This window comes from Ambystoma mexicanum, chromosome 2p (genome assembly GCF_040938575.1).
Source record: "Ambystoma mexicanum isolate Mex_15411 chromosome 2p, UKY_AmexF1_1, whole genome shotgun sequence".
NCBI classification, from domain to species: domain Eukaryota; kingdom Metazoa; phylum Chordata; class Amphibia; order Caudata; family Ambystomatidae; genus Ambystoma; species Ambystoma mexicanum.
The window spans coordinates 596143116-596170981 of NC_090923.1; the positions used below are offsets into that span (position 1 = coordinate 596143116).

The window sequence follows — 27866 nt, forward strand, 5'->3', positions numbered from 1 at the left end:
TTAAAAACAGATGTGAGCGCGTAACCTAGATGACACTCCAATATTTAGGTTAAAGGGAGAGAAAAAGGCAGGTCATAAAAAATAAAACAGTTCCCAACACTTTTCTAAGACCACAGCAAGTTAGTGAAGGCAGAGTCTACTGTAGAGCCAAAGTTCATAGGACAGGCCCACTTTAAATGGAGCATGGCGAAATGTGCCCAAGATCACACAGTTCAAAAAGCACTCAAGTCTTTGCAGAAATGTTCAAAGGAGGTTGGTTTGATGCGAAAGATAAAGTTAGAAGGTCTGGGGCCAACCCAGTTGGAAAGCCAAGGATTTAAGGGTCACCTTTAGCAATCCGCAGAAAGGTAAGCCAGGCGGAATACAGTACATTAAAGAGTGAGGAAGCTCCAGCGGTGGCAGTTGTTCATGGCAGTGGGTTCAGTTCGTGGTTTCGACCAGGGGAAGAGAAGATCTCGTCGAGGAGGAAACTTGGAGTCGTTGCACTGCCCAGGGAAGAGAACAGCCGCGGAGTTCGTCGGTTAAAAGGTGCGTTCCTTTTGTTCGCGGTCACAGTGGTGAAGCTTGGCTATCCGGCCGCCGGGGTGCTTGGCACGGGCGATTCGACCAAGGGACATCCTGGAAGGCGAATGGTGAACTGGTTGTCCCCACCAGCTCAAAGGGAGAAGACTCTTACAGCAGAAGATCTTCTCTTGTCCTCGGGAAAGTCCTGAGGTCGTTGCAGCAGGGCTCCACCGGTGGTGTCGTCGTTGGAGATGGCTCAGCCTCTCCCCTCTTCGGATTTCTTAGGTCCTGTGGCAACTTCTGAAGTTCCAGTCCCAAAAGTCCTGTTTTTATGCAGAAACACCCCCATTCAACAGCCTGTCACTTATACATGCTAAGTGGTGACCCGGGCCAATGAGAACAGAGTGTGACTTGAGTTGCTAAGGCAACGCAGTCCAGGGTGCCAATTCCCCCAACCACGCATCCTGTGGAACCCAGACAGAGTGGCACCAGTTGGTGGAACAAAGGGCCCGACTTTGGTTGGAGTTACAGAGACGGACACAAACACCATTTTGGAAGAGAGTTCTGGTGAAAAGACCGAACCAGTGATTTTATATTAAATAAATAAACAAACCGGCGGTATCTTTAACATTGCACCAAAAAAGTGGTGCCTTTAAAATCAATGGGAAAATCCCATAGGAAATATTCCGATGGAATATTTTGCGTGGTAAACACTGCCACCAGTCAGAAACTCGACAAGGGGGGACTGGACAGTGCCCCCTTGGAAACAGACCCAGGGGCAATCGAATTAACCCCTTCCAGTACTTCCACAATATGATGTTTTGTACTGGTTCTGTTCACAATTTTGGACTAGTAAAGCTAATGGTGACTTTACACGCCCTGGGAGACAGTAGTCAGTCCCAGGGTATGGAGTCTATGTTTGGGGTCACTATGACACCCCTGTGTTACTGCACTGAGGGTGCTGTGTAACACATACACTAAAACAGATGATACCCTATGGAGTAAAAGACCCCATAGCCCATAAGCACACAAGTCAAAGACATATCTCAAATCATGCCTAAGAGTGGGAGGAAAAGAGTCTCACTCTTAGCAGGAGAAAGAAACAAATCCAAACATCCAGCAAAGCTGCTGGGGGACTCACTAGGTTTGGGAAATTAGACTTATAAGAGAATTCTCCCCAACACTAAGGCTCAGAGGTAATGGACAACCAAGCCACCTGAGCATGAGAATCCCTCTTCACCGTGGGGGGAAGCACGATAGAGAAAGACCCTCTTTTGGACCCCAACAGATGCACACCCTCCTGAGTAGGGTCTTAAGGAGAATTCTCAGAAATGTGCTAATTCCTCTGTACCTTAGAGACCCCCAGCTCTTTTGCTTGACACTAGGACTTTTTCATTTTGAACCTGGAGAAAGCGAGACCTTTTTCCCACTCTCTCATGTATTATTCTGTGATTTAAACTGTTTCTTTTGTTTTTTTTGAAGTCTGACAAACTCCATGGGTATAGTTTTGCATTGTGTCACACAGCACCATCAGTGCAGTGACACAGGGAAGTCTTTTAGATTTCCCAAGGTTTAAATACCTTTCTCTTGAACAACTCCTGTTTCCAAGAGCAGTAAAGTGAAATTGACTTTACTTACATTGTAACTTTCTAGACCCAGCACACCCTATCTTACAATAGAGTGCTGGAGGGGATACCTAGTAGCCCTTTTTGTCTAGCTTCTCATGTACACATTTGTAGGTTATCCTTTACACAATTAATGGCTGGTGGCAGTGGTTACTTTTTACTACCGTGTTGTGTTTTTACTGCGGGCTGCGTTCACAGCCACATTGAAGCACCCATGGGTGCCATGTTTGTCAAAATTGCCCCGGTCTTCTATTTTTGCCATTTCTTGTTGTTTATGTTCTTCTTGAGATTTACTCTGCATGCCAAACCAGGTTTGGTCCCTTTGTTCTTTTTGTCTTTGGCAGGCTTCACAAGTGAAACCCTCCTCTGGCTCCAGAGTGTCTGGTGGGGGCAAGAAGTAAGGGAGGTGCCAGACACTCCCTGTGCTTAGTCTCCTAGAAGACAGGAATGCACTCTTAGGTAAGGACAGCCACCCTGCTGGATGACCGACAGCTAGGCTGGAATGAATGGGAGAAACCTGCATAAAAGGCAAGGTTTTTTGGCTTGGAAGGCCGAGTCCACCACTGGACGAAGGAATCCGAGAATAACAAAGAGGATGCCTGCTGCAACTCCTGGACCGTTGGTTTGCCCTGTGAAGCCCTGCTTGCTTAAGCTCCAAATTTGTAACGACAGAGAAGGCCTGCAAGGACGACTTCTCCCCTTGAGTTGGTGGGACCAATCAACTCCAAATTAGGCCACCTGGACATCCTCTCAGTGCTGGTTGAAATTCCATTGTAGTCGCTTCTGGCACTGAATAGCCACGGAGAGGAACACCAGGATTGTGTGCATTGCTTTTAAGTTGGCCAAGAGCTCCAGGAAGATCCTCTGGACTCTGAGGAAGGAGGACTGACCGACCCTGAGCCACCTCAACAGAGTGCTGGACCCCAGAAGCAAGGAAAGCCCATCTCGACGGCCAAGAACTGCAGTTTTGCTGTTGGTGATAAACGCGAGAGGCTGAAACACCAAAGTGCCACTTGTTTGAAGTTTGCCGTCAGTGACCGTCGCATTGTGGTGCAGGAGTCCCCAGAAGTCCTCCCTCTTGTCCCCACGACTGAGGCCCAGGAACAACAGGATCTGCTTAGCTGCACAGGAACAGATATCATCTGCTGCATTTTTCATCAACCGAAAGTACTGTAAAGTCTGAGAGAACTTACCTCTCATTGTAGATTTGATTGCTCTTCTACTTCACAAGTCTCCCAGCTTGTTGTCCTACATTTGATTCTTCTTTTTTCACCAAAGACTTCTAAAAACATTGTGCTAAGACTTTTTTTCTCTTTTTTTAATTAGCATTTCTTATTTTAAAATTTTTTACTTTTTATGCTACATTTAATCTCTGTGAAATGATTTTACAGCATGAAAGTTATTCAATGAATAAGTAAATAAATAGTACAAGGGATTAGATTAATCAAAATAACAAGAATAAGATAAAAGTCAAGATACACAAGAATATATGAAGACATATGGAAGCTTCCACATACAGAATCATTCTCAAGTCCAAGATGGTCAACCACACAGTCCAAATTTCGTTTCGGTTTTCTTGGTTTACCTCTAATTCAAATGATACTCCTACACTGTTTCGTAAACATATTTGAAATGTCTTTAAAAAAGGCTAGTAATGCCAATGTTACAGTTGTCCCTTGCATGAAAAAAGGTCCCCTATTTCTTTAGGAGACCTTGTAGAGCAAATTTTTAGGAACTCGCCTAAATATTTTGTTCTTCGGTTCTTCAAAGCCAAGCACTCAGTCATTAGATGCATCTGAGTTTCGAGTGGATCTACACAGAATCTACATGAGTAATTCCGCTCGCTTTCAGTCCGCTATCTCTCAGTTACTTCCTTAGTGGGAAAGAGGTTAAGGCGAAGTCTCAAGTACTCTTGTCTAAGAGTAGGCAAAGGAAATTTCTTTATATAACTCAATGTGTCCCCTCTTTTACCAAAGAGACTTCCCAGTGCACCTCCTGTTTTAAATGAAGTAACCCTGTTTGTCGTGGTCCAGTCGAGATCTAGTAGTTTACTTTTTACATGTTGTGTGTTTTCCTACAGAATGTCTTCTGAGAGGGCCAAGTTTTGGAGTATTGCTGAGCATATACTTTTCCACTCAATCAGGGGTTTTTCCTGATTTTTCATCAGGGCGCAGTACAATAGTTCAAACCTCCCTTCCCCAGGTGGATCCAGGCATTTTCGAAGAAAATATGACATGCATTACTTACCGTAAAAGCATTTCTGATGATTGTATCTGCTTAGATTCACATGCTGTGCATATGGTCCGACATCCAGTGGTAACTGCGGAGTATTGCATCTTGTCTTTCGGGGGACCGAAAGGGGACGTCGGCATAGGTGTGTCTGAAACACTATCCCTATCGTGATGTGTGTAGTACCCAAAATCCCTCACGCGCTGAGGTCCCTCCGATTGTATTTTTTTTTTGCCATGAGGGAGCCCAAGGCTATAGTGAGTGAGTACATGAAGAGAGAAAGTAGTAAGAAATCTATGTTCCTTCCACCCCGAGCGGGAAGGCAGGGAGGGCGCATGTGAATCTAAGCAGATACAATCATCAGAAATGATTTTACGGTAAGTAATGCATGTCTTCTGATGCTTGTCAATCTGCTTAGAATCACATGCTGTGCATAGACTAGCGAGCAGTACCCGGAGTTGGAGGTGGGTTATGAGAAGGAACAGTAGAAAAAAGATGTCTTAGTACTGCTTGTCCCACCTGAGAATCAGACCTAGAATGAGTGTCTAGGCAATAGTGTTTTGTAAAGGTCTGTACAGAACTCCAGGTTGCCGCTTTGCAAATGGACTCTAGAGGAACATTTGCAATGAATGCCCCAGTGCCTCGAGTAGAATGTGCTCTAGGCTTGAAGGGCAGTTTTCTCTTTCAAGAGTGTAACATAGCGTGATGCATTTGACAATCCACCTTGATATTGCTGATTTAGAGACAGGGTCCCCTTCTCTAGCAGCTGCCACTGAAACAAAGAATTGTTTAGTTTTCCTCAGTGGTTTAGGTCTATCCATGTAGAACATGACTGCCCTGCGCACATCTAGTGTGTGAAGGCTTCTTTCTGCCATGTTAGTAGGTCTCTGGAAGAACGTGGGTAGTTCGATTGACTGGTTCACATGGAACTTTGAAATAAATGTCGGCGCAAATCTGGGATGAGTGCGCAGAACTACTTTATCTTTGTGGACTGTAACAAAGGGGTCCAAGACCGAGAGTGCCTGTAGTTCGCAAACTCTTCTGATAGAAGTGATAGCTACTAGAAAGGCTGTCTCGTAAGTCAGGTCTTTCAGACTAGCTTTATGCATAGGCTCAAAAGGGGGTCCCATGAGCCTAGTTAAAACCATGTTTAGATCCCACCCAGGGGCTGGGTGAGTGATGGGGGGGATACATTCTTTTAACCTCTTCCATAAAGGCTTTGATCACAGGTATTTTCCGCCACGACACCTTTTGCTGCGACGTGGTGTAGACTGACAACGCCGCTAGGTGAACCTTTAAGGATTTGAAGACTAACCCACAGTCCAACAGATGGGTTAGATATAACACAATGTGTGAAGGCGAGCAATCAGTGGGATTGACGCCTTTGGAACTGCACCAAATGACAAAACGTTTCCATTTGCTGGCATAGCAATAACGTGTGTTAGGTTTTCTTGCCTCCCTCATTATGTCCATGCATCTTTGAGGGAGTTGCAGATGTCCAAACTCTATGACTTGAGGAGCCAGGCTGCTAAGTTCAGAGTTTGTGGGCATGGGTGCAGAGTCTCCCCCCTGTCCTGAGACAACATGTTGTACGGGCAGGGCAGTTTGACTGGTGGGGAGAGGGACAAATCCATCAGGTGCGCGAACCAGGGTTGGTGGGCCCACATGAGAGCCACCAGAATCATGGTGACTGGTTCCTGGTGCATCTTGTCCACTATCTTGTTCAGAACGGGAGTCTGGGGGGGGGATTGGGGGGCGGAAGCGTAAACAAATTTCGCCGACCAAGTTATCCAGAGACCGTTCCCCTTGGATCGTTTCTGGGGGTACCTGGAAGCGTAATCTGGGCATTGGGTGTTCTCCTGAGTAGGGAATAGGTCGATCTCTGGAAACCCCCATTCTGCGAAGACGTTGGATACAATGTCTTTGTGCAGACGCCATTCGTATTCTTCTGGCAGAGGAAAATCTCTGCCGAGTACGTCTGCCAGAAGATGGAGTTCCCCTGGAACACGTTGGGATATCAGGAACATCTTGTGTTTGAGAGCCCATATCCAGATGTTTTGGGACAGCTTGGATAGCCCTGGAGACTAAGTGCCCCCCTGCTTGTTCAGATAATACATTGCTGTTGTGCTGTCGGTTAGGACCAGCCCTGTCTTCCCTTGCAGTTGCTCCTGAAAGGCTTTCAATGCTTTGAACACTGCTAGTAGCTCCTGTAGGTTTATATGTTTGGACGCTACCTGAGGGGACAACACTCCGTGCGCTGTCTGTTGAAGCAGGTGAGCCCCCCCCCCCACACCGTGTGAGAGATGCGTCTGTCATGAGAGTGGTTTCCACTGCAGGGGTGGTGAAGGTTTTCCCCTTCAAGAGGTTCTCCCTCGATCACCACTGCAGAGAGAGAACGAGGGCTGGGGAGACAACAGATCTTCCCATTGTCCGCTGGCCTGACACCACTGGCTGTTGAGCCACTCTTGCATGGGACGCATGCGCAGCCACGCGTGGGGGACCAAGTATATGCATGACGCCATCATCCCTAGCAAACGCATAGCTTTGCGTACCGTCACCTCTCGACTGGCTACATACTGAGGAACTTGAGAGAGCATGTTCTGAACCCTCTCGCTGGAAGGGAAGACTAGACCGTCTTCCGTGCGAATTAGAGCCCCCAGGAACTGTTTTACTTGGCTGGGGACTAAGCTGGATTTCTTTTCGTTGATAGAAAATCCCAGGCTGAACAGTAGGTCTACTGTCTTCTGGGTGTTCGAAAAACAAACGAACAAGTCCCCTGTGATGAGCCAATCATCGAGGTAAGGGTAAACTGGAACTGAAAGTCTGCGCAGGTGTGCTGCTGCCACTGCCAGGACCTTGGTAAACACCCGTGGCGCCGAGGTATGCCGAAGGGGAGTACCTTGAACTGGTAGTGTTTGTCCTGAATCACGAACCTTAGGAATTTTCTGTGCGCTGGCAGCATTGAAATATGGAAGTATGCATCTTTCATATCCAATGTTGTCATGAAGTCCCCTTGTTTTAGCAATGGGATCACCTCTTGAAGTGTTATCATGCGAAACTTCTAGGGCTTTATGAACTTGTTCGCCGGGCGCAGGTCTAGAACAGGACTCATGGTGAGATCCTTTTTGGGTACAAGGAAGTATATTGAATAAATACCCTTGTTTACCTGAAGAATCGGGACGGCTTCTATGGCGTCCTTTCCCAGCAGCGCCTCCAGCTCTTGGACCAGGATCTGCAGATGTTCCGGTGAAAGGCGTCAATGTTTCGGTGGTCTGAACTGTGGCGGTCGTGCGAATTCCACGCAATAACCGTGGGCGACCGTCTTTAATACCCACTGGTCTGAAGTTATCCCCTCCCATGCCTTGAGGAAAGATGTTAATCGCCCCCGACCGGGGAGACATGGGAGGGGACCTGAACTTGGTGGTAATTTCTGACCCGAGGTTGACGCACGGTTAGGCAGAAACCTGTGCAGTTCCCTCTGGGACCACTGCAAAAGATTTAGGACTACAGGTGTTTGGCAGTAAACCCACTTGGTAGCAGTCTGTACCACACAGATTCACTTGGTAGCTGTGGCTGAGCAGTCAGACTTCCCTCAAGAAGAGTTGGGCAGCATACAGAGTATTCACATTAGGTCAAGAGCACACAATAGAACAAGTAAACACTGACCAGGGCTTGGTGTAAAAGAGATATAATTATTTATTTAAAACCACATCTAGAAAAACACACAAGCACTAATAGTAAGCAATTCAAAAACACGGTCACTAAAAGATATACACTCCCATAAAAGAATATTAGACAAGTCTTAAGTAAAGCCTCACTTATTTTCAGACAGCAGTGAGCGCTTAACGTAGATGGCACTCTAATAGTTTGTTTTAAAAAGGGAGAGAAAAGCAGAGAACAAGTTGAAACAGATCCCAACACTTTTATCAGAAGATAACGAGAGAGGAAGGAAAAGTAAAACCGCTAAGTTGGAGTCAAGAGGCCGGATCCACTTTCAGAGGATCCAAACGAAATGTGTCCAAGGTCACACGGTTGCAGTGCAAAAAAGTCTTGTAAAGGTTCAAAAAGGAGTTGGACCAAAGAAAGGGACCAGTTAGAGGGTCAAGGCGGCCAGCCCAGTCCAGAAGATTAAGGGGTTATTATTACCTTGTAGCAAGCTTTAGAAAGGGAGGCCTGGCGGACACGGTACCTTAAAGCGGTGAGAACGCTCCAGCGGGGGCAGTTGTTCCTGGCAGCGGGTGCAAGTCGGTGCTTCGTCCGGGGGAAGAGGATCTCGTCGTGGAGGAAAACAGGAGTCCGTTACACTGCCAGGGAAGAAACCAGCCGAGGAGTTTCTCAGGTACAAGGAGCAGTCCGGTGATTCGCGGTTCAGTGGTGAGTGGCTATCCGGCTGCCGGGGTGCTTGGGACGGGCAGTTCGCCCGCAAACCGGGCTGGGGTGCGAAGAAAGAAAGGTAAACTGGTTGTGCCCACCAGTCAGGGGAAGAAGCCTCTCCAGTCGGGAGATCTTCTCTGTCGTCGGGAATTGGTGAGTCAGTTCTGCAGGGCTCCACCGGTGGTGTCATCGTGGTAGGTCGGCTCAGCTTCTCCCTCGTCGGATTCTCAGGTCCTGTGGCGACTGCTTTTATGCAGAAAACCCCCACTCAGCCTAGCTGTCACTCAAACATGCTAAGTGGTGAGCCGGCCTGCTCACCACTTGGGCCAATCACACAAGAGTGCGACTTGAGTTACCAAGGTAATTCAGTCCAGGGTGCCTAAACCCCCTCCCACACCACCTGTGGTACCCAGACAGAGTGGCACCACTTTTGGAGGCTTCTGTGGAGAAGCCTGCCAAAAAGTGGAACAAAGGGCTCGACTTGGGTTGGAGTCACAGAAGAGAACACAAACGCCATTTTAGAATCGAGTCTTGGCAAAAAATACCAACCGGAGAATTAATAATAATTAAATAAACCAGCGGTATGTTCGAGGCTATGAAAATTAAATAATTGAAGTTGGTACCCTCGAACAATGAGAAAATCCCATAGGAAAATATTTGCGGTCGAATATAAAAAGTAGTTTCCACTGCCACCAGCCAAAACTCGATCAGTCGGGACGGAGACGTGCCCCCTCGACTAACAGACCCCGGGGCAATCAAATTGCCCCGACCAGTACGTCCACAATATGATGGTTTGTACTGGTTTCTGTCAATAATTTGGGACTAGTAAAGCCAATGATGACTTTACATGCCCTGGGAGACAGTAGTCAGTCCCAGGGTATGGAGTCTATGGTGGGGTGTCACTATGACCCCCCCTGTGTTACTGCACGGAGGGTGCTGTGTAACACATAGGAAAAACACGAGACCCTATGGAGTAAAGGACCCCATAGCACATAAAACACATTACCAGTCAAAGGAATACCATAATCATGTCCAAGAGTGGGAGAAAAAGAGTCTCTCTCTTGGCAGGAGGAAAAAACAAACCCCAGAAATCCAACAAAGCTGCTGGGGGACTCACTAGGTTAGGAAATTCAGCCTAAAAGAGAGAATTCTCCCTAACACGCACCTCTGGAATTGGAGCCTCTGCCTCTATTCTTTCTGCGCTTCTGACCCCTCTGGGGGTAGTAAGTGGGGCTAGCAGCCGGTTGACTTGCGTTGAAGTTGGCCGTGCCGAAATTATTTTGAGCGGCGCAGGCTTGTCCTCGAAAGGACCGCCGAGAATTGCTGCCCCTCTGTGAACAGGGTTTTTGGGAAATCTGGTGCAGCGAGTTAACAGTCTCATGCTCCTTCTTGGCTGTCTCCAACGCATCGTCTATCGCCTTCCCGAAGAGGTTGGCTTCTTCAATGGGTTTATTGATGATGGATGCCTGGGTCTCAGGCCTGAAACCCGACAGGCGCAGCCACGCGTGTCTTTTTAGGAGAGTACCCTGTGCGAGAGACCTGCCTGCTGTCTCTGCGGAGTCCAGGGTATTCTTTACAACATTTTCATTGGCAAGTTTGCCCTCAGAGACAATGGCGAGAAGTTTGGCTCTGGTTGGTTCTGGAACCTCCTGGAGGCCTTCCAGGAGTAGGTTCAATTGGGCGTCGACGTAGCTTGCCAGTAACGTCGTGTTATTGGCAATCCGGACGGTATAAGCAGCCGCCGACGTGACCAGTTTGCCTAAGGCATACAACCTTTTGGACTCCTTGTCCGGGGGTGACTCTCCCGTGGCAAGGGGAACCCCTGCTCTCTTGCGAGTGTTGGTCGCCACCAGCGAGTCCGGGATTGCGTGTCCTTTGATATAAAGCGGGTCGGTGGGGGAGGGCCGAAAGAGTTTTTCAACCCTTGGATTCACAGCCCTAATCTGAGCGGGTGCGAGTAAAGAAGGGGCCAGCCGTCTCTTCACAGAGCTCAAGAGAGGAATAGACTGGCTTGCCGGAGGCTTGTCATTAATAATGTTTTCTGCGAAATCCTGTTCAGGCAATGCCTCAAGCGTGGCAATTTTAAAGAATTCCGCTGCTTTTTTCAACGTGTTGTTGAAAGCCATTTGATCATCCACCGGGGGAGCTTGCCGAACCGGTGTGGATGGGGAAGAGTCGAAGCAAACGATATCACAATTGTGATCGTCCTGCTGGGGGTCCTCCCAGTTGTCCGTTGCGCCTTGATCTTCCCCATAATTGTCCAGAAAAGAAGTCTCCTCTTCTTCTGTATAGATGTCTCTATTCGTGTCCTTCTGGACATCTTCTTGATAATCAACATAGTGTTGAGCATCTAGGTGTTGGGCAACTCGTGGGTTAGGGTCTACCCTAGCTTTTTTCGGCAGAGGTTGATCAGAAGCCCCGAAAACCTGCTCCAGCCGATCCATATACCCCTCAAATTGTTCCGTAGTCCACTTGGATGATCCAAATGGACCCAGCTGAGCAGGAACAAGGTCCTCCGCCCTATGGCGTTCAGAGGATCTCCTCAGGACTCTTCGTAAGAGTCCTCAGGATCGTCTTCCAAAACCGTGGAAAACCTTTCGGCGGATTGGCCCATAACTGTGGGTGAGACCGGTACTAGGCCCACCGCCGTAGCAATCCTATTGATACTCTTACTGATGGTTACTGACTCTTCGGGGGACAAAGCCTCCGATGATGGTTTCTCGGGTAGAGGCATACTCGTAGTTTTCGGGCCTACACGGGCCTTGGAAATCTTGAAACTCGTCGAAGTTTCTTGTTCAGAAACTTCGGCGTGTGTAGATTGGGGAGTAGCGCCTTTGTTATGTTTATTAAGCCCAGTCGCCATGTGCTGCTGCGGATGCGGGGAAGGCTTTGGATCAAATCGATCCGATGGCGCTTGCGCCTTCTTCGAGGTCGTCGAGGAGGGCGCTTGGGTTGTGCGTTTTGTGCGGTGCGATTGTACGCCCCTGTCACCGGGTGTGGTCCCTGTAGCAAGACCGGAGTCGAGCCTGGAAGGGTCGGGGACGGGCGTGGCGGCTCTAGAATCATCTGCCTCAAGGTCTATAACGTCCGCGTTGGACGTTTGGTCATCCGATGTACCCCTGTCACTCTCGGCTGGTGTCACGGCAGGGGAGGGAGGCTCCACGCGTGACATACCGTACGCGGCCCACCGCTTCAACCGGCGCTCCTTAAGGGATTAGGTTTAGGAGTTTAACGCCGAACACTGCTTTAGTGCTCTAGGGGGAGACAAGCGTATACGAAGTGGGCTCGTCTTTCCACGGATATCTGACCCTTCACAGAGGGCAGAATCTAAATGGAGTCCTTTCCATAGCAGAAGGGAAGGGTGACAAGACCAAAAAGGAAAGAAGTGGAAAAGAGGAAAGACATCATAGCAGTATGGCAAACCCCGAGCCCACTCTCCCTACTGTGTAGGCTGGCCAGAAGGCCCGACAACATGGAGGTCCGAACACCGGATCTTAGGTGCCGGAATCCACAGCCGTAGACGGTACCCCCGTAGTCTTCGTCGAAGATGTTCTTGATAGGCAAAGTGACTTAATGGGGATTAAACCGACAATTCAGTAAGATAAACAATGTCTCATGAAGAGCTCCGCTATAGGGTGACCAGTTATCTGGGCGGAAAAAACAATCTGAGGGACCTCGGCGCGTGAGGGATTTTGGGTACTACACACGTCACGATAGGGATAGTGTTTCAGACACGCCTATGCCGACGTCCCCTTTCGGTCCCCCGAAAAACAAGATGCAATTCTCCGCGGTTACCACTGGATGTCGGACCATATGCACACCATGTGATTGTAAGCAGATTAACAAGCATCAAAAAGTGTTTTCCACTCCAGAGCTGCATACAAGGATGTTAGACCTAGCTCTCTCTGAATCATTTCGACTGGCAATGAATTAGGCAAGTCAAGAGTACTTCTTCAAAAGATCCCCTCGGCTTGCCACCAAGTTGACCCTGCTACCTTTAATTGAGTTTCGGCGCCATATGTAAGTATTGGCATTACCTTAAGTTTGTAAAACTCCATGATTGGGGATAGGGAGAACTTGCCATACATCTGTTTAATGATTCGAGCCCGAGTGGCTAGATTCCCGGCTTTAGATTTTAGTAATGCCAAAACAAAAGAGTCAATGGTACTGTTGTTCAGAGACAAGCCAAGATATGTCACTTCTGCCACTTCGGGGACTTTCTCCCCTTTGAGGAACCACGCTTTTTTAGGTTGTAATCTCCTGACGTTACTTAGCGTTAGAAGTTTAGATTTTTTTGGGTTGATTGTTAACGCATTGCGATCAATGTGGCACACGACAGCTCCATGTAACGTTTAAAGGTTTTAGTGTATATTGGGGGGTTCCCCCCCAACCCCCAAGCCACCCCCAACCCTAACCCAAGCCTCAACCCTAACCCTAACCCATGTCGACGGCACTTTCAATTTTTTTCCAAAGAAATTGTAATTCAAAAGAATGGCATCGACAAAAAAAATGTGAAAGTTTGCCTTTCGAAACTTTTACGTTCGTTAAAATGATAGGACACCGTCAACATAGATTGCCAGTGCGTCCAGCTGTCTTTGCAGACCAATCTCTGTTTGGTCTACTAACAAGAGATCATCTGCATAGAGGAGTCCTCCCACTGCTGTCCCAGAGATTTGTGATGGAAAACATCTCACATTTACAAACTCTTATTCAATGTCGGACATGTAAAGGATGAACATTGCAGGGGCCAATCGACACCCCTGCTTTAGGCCCTTAGAAGTATTTCCTTCGAAAGAGTACCCCTCTTGTCGAGTTTTACTCTAATCATGGTTGATGTATGAAGTAGTTCTAGTGCTTCTCTTAAGTGGGGCGGGCAACCCCATTTTTGCAGTTTAAACCAGAGAATGTTCCGGTCTACGGCATCAAAGGCGTGTGCCAGGTCTATCGAGGCAAAGTACATTTTGTTATTGTTCGTGGAATTCTTTATCCTGCACTTGAAGAAAATAATCAGGAATACATTTAAAGATGTTCCTGTGCCTTTTTTAAACCCCGACTGCCATGGGTCCTGACGTTTTGTGGCCTTACTCCACATATTTAGTTCCTTCAGTATGATTGCCGAGAACCGTTTTCCAATCACGTCAAGAAGGGCGATAGGTCGGTAGTTGGTAGGGTCAGACCTATCACCCCTCTTGTAAATGGGTAGGACTATGGATTTGGTCCAGGACTGTGGGATTGTCCTTGTATTTCTAATTTTCTCAAACAGTTGCACCATGAAGTCAGCCCAGCACTCCAGGTCTTTTTTGAGTAGTGCGTTGGTAAGGCCATCTGGCCCGGCAACCCTGGAACTATTTGCTTTATCTATCATGGTCCTGATTTCTTCCTCATCAATTACAAAATTCCATGCACTGAGACTGCTCATAACTGTTCTTGGAATTTGATCCCGCTCTTGGTTGAATAGTCCACCAAAGTGGCTCTCCCAAGTCCCCACTGATACTGGGTTACCAAGTAGGGCATCCTGGGGAGCCGTCAATGCGTTAAACATCTTCCAAACCCCAGCGGTATTCTTTGAGGCTAGTAACCTTAGCATGTTTTCGCCGTCTGTCTGGAATAACCAACTTCTGTGATGTTTTAGCCAGTTTCTGAGAGCTTGATTTGCCCGTCTGACCCTTTCTGCAAAGGTTAATGTTGGACATTTTCTGTGGCTGCAGCACAGTTTGTTTAGCGCTTTCTGCTCATCTGCTACTTCCTGGTTGAATGCGTGTTTAACTGTATGGACTTGTATGTTTCCTAGTCCTTTTTTTACTTCAAAGTGTTTTAAAGCCAGAGGGTATTCCAAGATAGACTGCGATTTTCCCTGCTTCGTCTATGAACAGACCAGCAGTAACCAAGGCCTTAAAACGGACCAACTCTGGTTGGTTAATTCTTAGGCGGTTCTGACCAGGCGTATGTTCCAGAGTGGAGTAATATGGTGTACGGTACGAATGAAGATTTCCAGTAGCCCTGTGGTTGCCTTTAAGCTGGAGTAGGTCATGGTCGCTTTGGTAGTTCTTATTACCTCCAGAGATCCTAGCCTTCCCAAGAGGTTTTCTGAGGCGAATAGATAGTCCAAGATTTTTCCTTGATCACCTCTCTTCCATGTTATGCTTGGTGGAATATCTCCGATTAAGTGATCATTAAGTATGTTGATATTTCTTTTCTTTAGTTCTCTCCAATGCAACCTTCTTGTGACCTTTGGGGATGCCTTTGTTGGTAAGTTGAGTATTAATGCCTTAGCATTGTAGAATCATTCTATGTTCAGTTCACCACATAGCAGGATGTCCAGATTGTTGTTGGTCACCCTTTCCTCATCTATATAGGTCATCATCGTGTCTACAAAATTACCAGCCGAGGGAGAAACCGGGTTCCAATAGAGGCTGCATACCAGGAGAGTTCTCTGATGGCTATCAGTTTTAAATATGTTTTCCAACACAATTGAACTAAGTAGGTTGGATTCCTCACAGATCGTACCTGCCAACCAAGAGATCTGTTAACCACAATGATCATGCCAGGAGTCGGGCGCCCTGGTCGACTAGAAGGGCTACAAGGTCTATCTTAACCAAACCACCTCCCCTTTTGTGGTTCGGTTAAGATAGACCTTGTAGCCCTCCAGTATTGGCACCTCCCTAAGACAAGTTTCCTGGAGGCACAAGATATCATACTCCTCAAAAGTCAGGTCCCCCTTCCAAAAGAGGTGCATAAAGACCCTGGTATTCCAGTCTCCAAAGGTTATCATTTCACATGGTTTGCTGGTGGTGGCTTGAGGGCTCTTAATATCTTCTAGTTCCTGTTGGCGTTATGATCTTGAAGCCAATGTGGCTGCTAACTAGCTCCAATCCTCCCCTTTCCACTGTTATTTGTTCGAAGATACACCAGAATTGTCGTCGGAATCGCCAGGTCTTTCAAACTTGACCCATCTAGAGTGCTGAATTTTCTGACCTCTAGATGCCCAGCCTAGTTAGTCAGTCTGAGGGATTTTTTTTATCAAATCTCCTGGGTATACCTTTCCCTTCATGTTCATTCTCCTTAACCCAGCGTACCTGGTCCTCTTGCTCCTTTCTCTCGGAGGAGTCGCTTACATCCCGTTCCGTCAGGCTGAATCCCATAGCGAGTAGTCTTGCTACTTCTTTATCCAGGAGTTGTTTCACTCTTAAATCTACAATGTGAATTTCAACTCGGTCTAACCTGGAATCACCCGGAAACTTGATCAGCTGAAAGTCCTTGGAGTTGACCATTTTCATTTCTGGGAAACTAAGTATGAGTCGCATGACATTCGCTCTATTCAGGATCAAGTCGTCATCAATTTTCAGGACCCTCTCCAAGTTGTATCTAAAGACAGTGTTCCTGACTGGCATTGCAGTTTTAGTTGTTATTGGGAGGTTCTAGTTGCTCTTTCGGATAGTTCTGGCTCCAGGAATGTCAGTCTCCCCTTTTCTTAATCTAAGTATCTTCCTTTTCTAGTCAAATCTCTTATATTCATCTCTAAGAAGATGGTCCTGGTCCGTTGAGTTATCTTCTGTGTGTTCATCGTTCCTCATCGATGAGGGTTAATATTAGGTGTACAGCTTTCCCTTGCTGCTGAACTCAAACTGGCCCGACCTTTTTCTAAAAGTCTAATTTTTTGGGAAGTTGTTCATTTCGCATCTTGTACTTCCAGTGACTCACTCCCGCATTCTGCAATCGGAGACCCATATTCCTCTTCCTGGTACTGATCATCTCCCTCAACATCACTTTAAATCTGATCAATTGAATCACTGCTGTCCTCCTCCTCCGCCAGTCGGAGTATGTTGAGAGGTTTAGAAAGGTAGCCAAGTCATCTTCAGTCCTAACAGAGTTTTCAATGTCTTTACCCTGTGCTAGAACCGGCTTAGGTAGTGCCGGTTTTGGGTTTGCATCCTCAGCAGTCTTTGGTATAACTGTCTTCATTGATCTCTCAAACACAACCGCTTTAACTGGCTTTGCTATATTGCAGATTATGGTTTTAACTTTTTTTTGTTGTGGCTTCACCACTTTGGTATGAGCTGCTCTTTTGTTCTGCAGCAGCTTCCTCAATGTGTTTTTGGAAGGACCTAGTCCTATTGTCAATTCTTCTTTTAAGGCAGTTGTTTTAGTTTGAGGAGAATCGTTTTCCCTGGTATCCGCCAGGTCACCACTCCCTAATCTGGAAAAGATGTTAAAGTTCTTGGGTGGAGGTTGAGGGCACAAGTCAATGTAGTCAGGGCCTGCTTCTTCCCTGACTTGTAGGTCCTTGCCCAGTGTTATAGCGGCACTTTGGGTACTTCTAGCAGGCGAGTGAAGAACTGCTTGCTTCTAAGTTCTAGCTGACCCCTCCCATCCTAAGTCTTCGTCCGCTATGGTTATGACGTCCTTACCACTTCCATATTTTAGGCGTTGGGTTTCCCCACTTTTGGGTAGGGAAGCTTCTACGGGGGAAACCAGGTGTTTTGATTGGGGACCCTCGTTACATGGGTCTGCCACCAATAACTGGTTTGTGACTTGTGTGTTAACAATGAATCTTTCTGACCTTCTTTCTTTATCCAAGATAAATCGTCTCAATTATGCTTTTCAAGATCTGGGTTATCTGTTCAGAATTTTCATCCAAGTTGCCTTGGATAGCGGTGATGAATCCTTCTATGAAAATTAGTTCAGAGTGAAGCATTGCTGTTGCAGTCGTCTGGTCTTTAAGTTGGTCAGATACATTTTCTATGAGTTTCATAAAGGGGGCCATAGTAATGGTAAAAGCAGCTATCATATTAGTGTTGATCGTGTTCTTTCAGCTTTTTCCTCCATCCCCTGTTCCACTTGGGAGGCCACTTAGTCCATCAGCAGATCTTCGTCTGTTGGGGGGACCCACGTCAACCGATGATAGCCTTTGGCGTTTATTTGAACCAAAGTGGTAACCTGATGTGCCATTTGTGGTTTTCTTCCCTATAACTCCGGCTTGGTGCCGCCGATTGAAGCAGGCCGTTGATTAGGCTTTCTTTGTAATTTGAGCCAAATGTATATATGGCTGGTGGATCCACAGCAGCACTAACTGGTAATGCTGTCTCAATAATCGCTGGATGCGACCCACCTCCTTCCAGAGGTTGCGCTAACATGGCCTGTGGTGTCTTTTCTGCGCCACCTATGTCTGGATGGGGAGGGCCTACCTGGTTTTTGGATGAGTCTTTATCCGTTTTGCTAACTGTGTTCCTAGTTTTCCTTGCATGCGTGAGAGTTACGTTTGCAGATTCTACTGCCACGGCCTCTTCACCTTCAAATACTACCCCCTGCAGCGTATTTTTGTAAAACAGAGTTTTGGATAAGATTTCCACTAAAGGACTCAGCGGGCAGCCCCGCACTCCAGGATGGATGTGACCCTACTTGTATCCATACTATGAGGCCCTGATACATGTGGCAATTCATGTAGCAAATCAGTCGGGCCCATCTCGGTCTTCTTCGCATTACCGTCAGGGTCGTCGGGAACGGATATATCTTGTAGCCGGTCATGTGTCAAGTCAAATATGGGGCTAGAAGAAGGGGTCGGGTCAGCCGGACTGGTTATGTTCATGAGAGCCTTGAATCCGTAATAGTATGCAGGGGTACGCGGTGTTGTGATTACAGACCGCTTGCTCAAATCACAACAGAGGTTATAACACTTTGTCACTGTACCAGGCTTTACGAGCATGGAGACGCACACCCTCTATTCACGCTTGAGATGCCCGTTGTGTAAGGATCAAAGTAAAAGCGCAGACTTCTAGTTTGTAATGTAGGCAGTAAGACCCAAAAGAGTCTTGAGAACCAGACAAGCAGTCACAACGGTCAAAACAAACAGAGTCCTTGTGGACCGGCTCACCTAGAATCCGATGGCCGCCACTCCGAACACTGTGATTAGGTTTTTATCAGCAGGTGATAGATGTATATCCTTTCAAGGGTCCACGAGTCCAAGAGGCCAGGGGCAAGACACAAGCCCGCCTCACTCGTGGAACACTTTGCTCACTTTCCGCTACGCATACGCAGAGCACCAGCCTTTAAACACTGCTCTGCATCTCGGGAAAAGTGCTTAAAGGGGTGACAGCAGTATTTTCACCAGCGCCGTAGATACAATGAACTTTCTCCTCATCTCTCCTTCCGACTTTCTGCAAAGACTTTTATTCACCTACAAGAAGTGCTTCAGTCCACAGACTTTTGACCATTGACATTGGCTTAGCCTGGTTACCTGGATGATTCTTCTCTCCACTGTTATTTTGCTGTACCTGTCCTTCCAGGAAGGGGTTAACTTACTCTGCGCATTGGGGGGTCTAAAAGTATTTGGATGCTTAAAGATTATTTGTGATCTCTTGTTTGTTCTGAATAACTGTTATGATGTTAGCTGCCATTGTAAATAGTTAATGCTGCTGTGGAATGTTATTGTGCTCTGTGAGCTCAGAGCGTTCTTGTTTACCTCTGAATGTTCCGGGTTTTGTCAGTTGATGTTGTCCTTAAAGAAGCTGAAGCTCTGGCACTCTGCTGGGGGCCTTTATACAATTTTATCTCAATACATTCATCATACCTGTTACAGTCTGTGCCTCCGACATATGTAACATTGGCCTCCAGCTGCTTAAAAGATAAGCATCGCTCCACTTTGCTTTAGTGTTGAAGCGGACGGCAGGCGATTTATGCCCACAATAGGGTGTGTGTAGTAGCGGCCGACGAGGGATGTTTCCTGCTGTCCACAACTAAGTGCCACTGGTGTCCCTACGCCTGTCCTGAGAACCTGCGCGGTCTGGGTGAGACTTTCACATTATACGTGATCTGTTTTCGTTTTGCTGGGTCTTCGTCGTGCGAGCCGCGTAGCGAATCAGCGTCTCACAGGAAAAAGAAACTTTCTTACATGCGCTATCGCGCCGACCCAATTAAGTAACTGCTGCAGCCAAGCCCGGGCTTTACCGCGCGTAGCTGTACTTCTAACGCTCGTTCGTATGTGCCAGACCGGAGCGTTCTTGTTGGCAGGGCTCAACGGCGCTCGTAACGGATTGGAGTTTTAATGAATATTCCTGCGGCGGCATGAAAACTTAAGAGCCTATCAACGTTGAAAGTGAAGACAGGAGCAGGAATTCTGGGCTCTTTATGTTTGAGTATTGCACCGATGTGGGTTACAGGAACAGTAAGAACACACGTGTGCCAAATGTGAACCAGTCTGGAGAGATAAGCCATTGGTTACTTGTTTTCAGAAGTCTGGTAATCTAGTGCAGCATTAAATAATTTTGAACCTCATTGCTAGCAGGAAAATACACATGCATTGGTGCATTATCTTAAAGGACAGTACACAGACCGCATTGCACTGATCAGGAAGACCTGAAGCTCATTATCACACAGTCTCAAGTGTCATATCACCTGGAAGGAGAATCTTGTCCACCGGACAGCTTAATTGTCCTCAAGAGAGGTCAAGAGAGTTTACCATACACCTTGGCAATATCCAATAAGGGAAATAAGTCAAATATCCTAACATGGCATGCCAGGTATAGCTAGCCCTCTGATATTTATGCCCACTCCTGGGCCAGTCAAGATTTTGTGGGCCCAATGGTGGAAAGGTTTCATGCATTACCTCAAGGCCGCGGGTGGTAATTCATATTCAAACGACAGGAAGCTTGCACTATTGTTGCACTTTAGGTTATGAGGGGCAAAGAATATATGAGACACTGCCCCAGCCTCCTGCAGATGGGAGTGGAGATGCAGTAAATGAGTTTGAGACGAGCACAACACTAGAAAGATTACATTTTCGCACCCTGTTTCAAGTGCAAGGAGAATCTGTTGAAGAGTACGTGACAGCTCTTCAACATTTGGCCCTGTCATGCAAATTTCAAGAATCTTTTGATGAGCATATTTGAGATCAGTTTATGACTCACTGCAAGTCAAATAAAATTTGTGAGGAATTATGGCTGAGGGATGAACCCAGTCTTGATGAGGTACTGGACATAGCAAGACGCGTAGAACACTTCCTCGCTTGTGTGGCAAAATTATCTAAGGGAGAATCCAGTGACTTGAAGGAGAATAAATTGATTATAAATGTGGTTGAGGCAAAGAGTAAAAAGAAGAAGAAAGGACAAGCAAACGGTGGGAAATTTCTCAGAAGAAAAAAGGAGAATTAACAATTTGCAAAAGGGGAGAAGAAAGAAGAAAGACGAAAGACTGTTTTCGCTGTGCTAGTAATTCACACTTTGCTTCTTCAATGATGTGCCTGGTAGAAGGACCATATGTTTAAAGTGCAAAATTAGGACATTTTGCAAATTGCTGCAAGAATTACTCATCTGGGCAATTTAATCAAAAAAGAATTCTGTATGTCAACGATGATGATGAGGCGAAGTCATCGGAGGATGAGATTACACTTCCTACACCAAATTTTATTGTAAACACTGTGAATGTTGTATCTAATGCTGAGAAGGAAGATGATTGTGAACGTCTTGTAGCTATGGTGTGTGTGAATGGACACATGATATCTATGATGGCTGATTCAGGTTAGAAAGTTACACTAGTTTCTAGATTAGTGTCTGAGAAGGATTTACAAGGTGATGTTGGGAGTTTGCTGAGTCCAGACATAAAACCTAGGAGGTATAACCAAGACAGAATCGATTTGTTAGGTTATACCATGGGAAAATTTGACTTTAAGGGTCGTTCTTGTAATGGGAAAATATATGTTACTAAGAAGGGTCAAACTCAAACTGGATCCCAACGAGGTGGAGCAAGTGCTACAAGTATCCAGTGCACCTGTATCAATTCATCGCAAGGTTTTCAGCAAAACATTGGGAAAGATTAAGGGTGTGTAGCACCAGATTTTACTAAAAAGAGGGAGTATACCGGTGGTGGCCAAATTAAGGCCAGTTCCATTAGCTTCGCCAGATGGTGTCAAAAAGGAAATACAGAAGTTATTGAACATGGACATAATAGAGAAGGCTGGAGGTGTGGAATGGGTATCGCCTGTTGTAGTCAAGAAAGGGTATGGTGATTTCAGACTGTGTATTGATATGTGTGAACTAAACAAATGTGTGTTAGGAGACTGACACCCGTTGCCGAACATGGGTGAGATGTTTTTCGAGTGTGGGGTCTGTAAAGGTATTCACTAAACTCGACATGGCTTCAGCATATCATCAAATTGAGTTGGAGGAGAGTGGTAGAAGACTTACCGCTTTTATTACCCATGAAGGTGTGTATCAATTTAAAAGGATGCTATTCGGTCTGGCATCAGCTTCGTCAGTCTTTCAGAAGGTTATGGAACGTTTGATGAGAGGGATGAGAGGTGTTTTCTGTTTCCAGGATGATGTTTTGATATGTGGAGAGTGTGCCGAGGAGCATGATAGGATTCTTGATTCTGTACTAAAATATTTGAAGAAAAGGGGATCATGTTGAGAAATGTAAATTTGTGGTGTCCAAGGTGGAGTATTTGGGCCATGAAGTGTCTGGTGAGGGGGTGAGGCCAAAAGAGTCGAACAAGTTACTTTCTTACCTGGTGATGTTCTTTCGATGGGATGGTCTGACAACGTATTCCATATCTATGACAGGTAATGTCCACAGCAGTGCTGCTTCGGAAAATCTTCGGCGTCTGCGTCCTGCGTCGATGACGTTGATGCGCCGTCCCCGAGGACCTCCTCCGATGGCCGACGTCACCCGATGTGATAAGTAGGACGCACGACGCCCATAGCCTCAGTTATAGTTTTTCCCCCCAGAACGTGTGCCACCAGTTTTCTGCCGGTCAGACACACAAGGCCTTGCGGAACGCAAGCTGCAATCGCAAAAGAAATTCTGCAGCGGGGAAGGTAGGGAGGGAGCGATATGGAATACGTCGTCGGACCATCCCATCGAAAGAACGTTACTAGGTAAGAAAGTAACTTGTTCTTCGAGGGGTTTGGGTCCTCCGACGTATTCCATATCTATGACAGACTCCCAAAGCAGTACCAAGCAAGGAGGTGGGAAAAGAATTTAGAACACAAATTTAGCATGCCCAATCAAATTGCGGAATATAGGACTGCCTTGCCAAAGGCCAGATCCTGCCCTCGGATGGAATCGAGGGAGTAGTGACGTACAAAAGTATGACCTGAAGCACAGGTGGCTGCATCACAGATGTGACGAATAGGAACACCCCTCTGCAGGGCAGTAGACGCAGCCACTCCCCTGGTAGAATGGGCCCGCAAGCCAGCCAGAGGGTCCTTATCCGCCAAGCGGTAACACTCGGAGATAGCTAAAATAATCCAACGAGACAAAGTCTGTTTCGTCACAGCTTGTCACAAACGCTTTCCAGCGTAACCAATGAAAAGTTGATTGTCCACTCTGACCCGGGACATGCGTGAAATATAAAAGCTCAACGCTCTCCTAGGATCAAGCCTATGGAGCCTCTCCTCTTCCTTACCAGGATGTGGAGGAGGATAGAACGCCGGAAGAACAACCTTCTGGCTCAAATGAAATTCCGAAACCACCTTCGGAAGAAAGGAAGGACAAACTCTAAGGACAACCCTGTCCTTATGAAACACAGTGAAGGGTGGCTTAACTGAAAGTGCCTGTAACTCACTCACTCTGCGAGCGGAAGTAACCGCAACCAAAAACACAGTTTTCAGAGTTAACAGTCTCAAAGGGCAAGAATGCAAAGGCTCAAACGGAGCACCCATAAGAAACTTAAGAACAAGGTTCAAATCCCAACCGGGCACCAGAAAAGGTGACGGTGGAAACATTAGTGAGCCCTTTCAAAAACTGAGAAATTAAAGTAATCTTAAAATAGGAACATTCTTCAGACGAGCGCTTAAATATGGACAGCGCCGCCAGGTAACCTTTAATGGTCCCCACTTGCAAGCCCCTGTGGGCCAAGGAAAGCAAAAAAGACAGAACTATGGGAATGTCACACTCAAAAGGATCCACATTCTTAACTATGCACCAGTCGCAGAACTTTCTCCAACGGCAACGGTACAGAGTCTTTGTTGCCGGCCTTCTGGCCGAGAGCAACACCTCCATCACGTCTTCAGGGAGGTCCCAATCCTTATACCCCAACCTTTCAGAAGCCAAGCGTGAAGGTTGAGGGATCTGACCTCTGGGTGGAGAACCTGACCCCCCCTCCCGTGAGAGCAGATCGTCTCGGTAGGGAAGACGGCGTGGAGAGCAGATGGACAAGTCGAGAAGGTCCGGGTACCAAGTCCTCCGGGCCCACACTGGAGCAATGAGGATCATCCGGGAACCGAACCTCCGTAACCTCCACAGTACTTGCGGGATGACGGGGACTGGAGGAAACGCGTACAGCAGTGGGAATGACCACTCCACCACGAACGTGTCTCCTAAGGCTCCTTTTGGAGGAAATTCCCGTGAGCAGAACCTCTCGCACTTCTGGTTGACACTGGAGGCAAAGAGATCCACTTGAGGTGTCCCTCAAAGGGCGAAGATCTCCAGGAGAATCTCCTGAGCCAGCTCCCACTCGTGAGAGATCGTGCTCTGCCTGTTCAGAGCGTCCGCCGTCTCGTTGTCGTCTCCAGCCAGATGAAAAGCTGAGATCGAAACTTCCTGCTGGATGGCCCAGAACTCGAGCTGCATTGCCTCCCTGCACAGATGAAGTGACCCTGCCCCCCCCCTTTTGTTGAGGTAGTGCATGGCCACCGTGTTGTCCGTTAGAATCAGGACACTCTTTCCTCGCACAGTCGGCAGAAATGCCTTCAGGGCAAGCCTGACGGCCCTCAGCTCCAACAGATTGATATGGGGTCTGGACATCAGATTGCCTTCGACGGCCCACCACAGAAGGTCCTGGGCGACCAAGGGCGGCACCTGAACAGGGTCCGACAGCCTGCCAGAGGACTGAGACCACTGGAGCTTGAGTGCCCACTGGAAAGATCTCATCCGCAGATGAGCCTCTGGCACCAGAAGAATGCAGGATGCCATAAGGCCGAGCAGTCTCAAGAACTCGGACGCTGGGAGATTCTGGGCAAGTTGAAACTTGTGCACCATCTGCTGAATGCGAAGAGCCCTCACCTGGGGAGGAAAACGCTGCCCAGGGATGTGTCGAGCACTGCTCCGATTTACTGGAGCCGCTGTGTTGGTGTCAAATGGGACTTCTTTAAATTGAGGGAGAAGCCCAGCTTGTGAAGGGAGTGGCAGGTGACGGACAGATGATCCAGGACTTGCTCGGGAGAGCTCCCCCTGATCAATCAATCGTCCAGGTAGGGGTAGACGTGAATCCCCCCCTTTCCTGAGATGCGCTGCCACCACCATGAGCTTGGTGAAAACCCTCGGGCGGAGGTCAATCCGAACGGCAGGACCCGAAACTGAAAGTGCGAGTCGCAAACCGCGAACCTCAGGTACTTCTTGTGCTTGGGATGGATCGGCACATGGAAGTAAGCGTCCTTGAGGTCGAGAGACACCAACCAATCCGGAAGTTGAAGGGCCTGGAGGACTTGAGAGAGAGTAACCATCTTGAACTTGTCCTTCCTGAGGAGTTTGTTCAAACCGCGCAAGTCCATGATGGGTCTCAAACCCCCGTCTTTCTTTGAAATAAAAAAATAAGGGGATTACCATCCCTTGTTCCTCTCTGCTACAGGCACCAGTTCTATGGCGCCTTTCTCCAGCAGGACTTGAATTTCCTGCGCAAGGAGCGGATCCGGACTCTTCAAAGAGAGGTTCCCAGGTGGATCGTCGTGAGGCTTCTGCCGAAAGTGAAGACAGTAGCCGTGGGTTATGATCTCCAGAACCCACACATCTGAAGTAATGGCACGCCACTCTACAAGATGCTGCGCCAGCCTTCCCCCAACCGGCGAACCATGGGACCTGGCCTAATGACTGAGTGGTAGCGGCTCTGGCGATGCCTAAGGGCAATGAGGCAACTGCCCGAGCGGCCTTGGCACCTCGAGTACCTTGTTTTCCACCTCTGGCACTCTTACGGTGGCCTCTTTGACTGCTAGCTCCTCTCGCTTTACTGAAGGATGAGTAATAGCGAAAAGAACCTCCCCTCCATTGTTGTCCCCTAGGACGAAAAGGCAGAGTTTGTCGAACTGCAGCGCCCAACGACTTCGCTGCAGCTTTGGAGGTCTGCAACCTCTCAAGGATCTTGTCAGCCTTCCTGCCAAAAAGATGTTCACCGTCAAAGGGCATGTTGAGGAGCCGGGACTGCACATCAGGAGCGAACCCAGACTTCCACAACCACGCAAACCTGCATATTACGGTGCTCGCCGCCATGGACAGGCTGACACAATCTGCCATGTCCAAACCTGACTGAACGGCCTCACACATGGCATCCTTGCCATCCTGAACCATATTAAGGAAACCATCCCGTTCGTCTCCTTCGGGAATATGTTCAGCCGCTAATGCAACACAGTTCCACAGAGTGTGTGTGAAACGAGACAAGGCACATATGGAGTTGGCCGCCTGAAGCACCATACCCCGTGAAGAAAACACTTTCTTCGCCCAGCCGTCAAAACGTTTGTCGTCCCTATCCGGAGGGATGGTAGGATACGACGCCTGCTTTGCCGGGGCCATAGCCGCCTGCACCACCAAACTCTCCGGAGTGGGGTGCCTGGACAAGTAGCAGGGGTTGCTACTGGCTGGACGGTATTTTCGCGACAAAGACTTGCCCACTACCGGGAGACTCTCCGGAGCAGTCCAAGCCGCTGCCACCCTTCTCTGCAGAGCCATATGAAACGGCAGTACCGGGTCAGTGGGGGGACCAAGATCAAGGATGTCCTTGAGATCGTCCTGAACGAACTCCCCTGGGGGAGCCGACCGTCCCAAGTACTCAGTGACCCGAGACATAAGGCGCCCGTATGAAGAATCGGCATGAGTGCCAGGCTCCGGCCTACAAAACTCCACCTCCGGAGAGGTGTCCAATCCACTGGCATCATGCAGTGACTGCTTCAGGTCATCAAACTGGCTATGGCCCGAGATAAGCTCATCTGGTACCGTAACCGGAACCAAGCCTTCATCAGAGCCTTCATCACCCTCTGAAATGTACTCCAGGTGGTGACAGGAAGACACCTGGGGACCAAAGCTATGCCTGACCTTAGCCAGAGCCTTTCTAGGGGCTAACCCTGTGCCACAAGGCCCCTCCGACACCACTGCCTCGAAAGGCGTTGAGGGCGCTGAACGAGTCGGCGCCGAAAGAAACATTGTCGAGCGAATCGGCGTCAATGTCAGTTGCAGCGCCGCCAGCATCGACACAGGCCTCGAAGCCGGAGCTCCGAGCTTGTCTCTCGACGACCTAGGCGCCGACAGCGTCGACGACCCGCTCGAAAGCAGAGCCTCGAGAGAAATCGTTAACTACCTCGGCGCCACAGGCATCGACGTCTTCTTTGAAGACGGCACAGGATCACACGGTCTCGAGCGCGTCGAGGACCGGGACCTGGAACGGGCATGGCGAGAACGGGACCTTTCCTGCTTTCCCGACCACCCGAACCCGAAGGCGTACGAGTGGTGTGTCTCGACCGGTGCCGACCGACCCCACTCGGAGGCGCGGACGGACCGGTGCCCTGCGATTCAAGAATCGCTAACATTTGCTTCCCGAAGGAAGCCCATTCCTCTGGTGTCGCTTGCATGGTGGGATAAGCGACCCGCCGACGGGCGAGTCCTCGGAAGAGGAGGGGGAAGGCGACCGATGCCGGGGCTTCCTGGAATGCCTCGAAGAGGCGTAGGAGTGGCGAGACCGACTCCTGGAAGGAGACCCACTGGACTTCCGACGATGACGCAGAGAGTCGCCTCTCGAGTCATCCGTCGAAAGCCCCGTAGACCTCGACTTCTGGGGCTTAGACACCCGACCTACCAACAGCTTCTTGCGTTCCCGCAAGGCCTTGGCCGTGAGCGACTGGCAGTCGACACAGTCGTCCGTATCGTGGGCCTCCCCGAGGCACCAGAGGCAGGCGTCGTGCGAGTCCGTGATTGACATCTTGGACCCACAGTCCCCGCATTTCTTGAAGCCCGGACGCGGGGTTGAAGACAAAGTAGACATCGCCACGAACAGGTCTTCACAAAAAACGAACAGGTTCAACGAACCGAGAAGAACACAGCAAACTCCAAAGAGTCGAGGCGTACCGAGATTCACGAAGCGAACACGTTGGCCGAAAAAACGGAACTGAGGCTACTGCCGTCGTGCGTCCTACTTATCACATCGGGTGACGTCGGCCG

General features: G+C 48.3%; 1 protein-coding gene across 1 annotated transcript in view; it reads right to left on the reverse strand.

The window, feature by feature from the left end:
* RAD54L2 (RAD54 like 2) overlaps positions 1-27866 on the reverse strand; it is a 1748428-nt gene that overhangs the window by 161932 nt on the left and 1558630 nt on the right. The window lies entirely within an intron of this gene.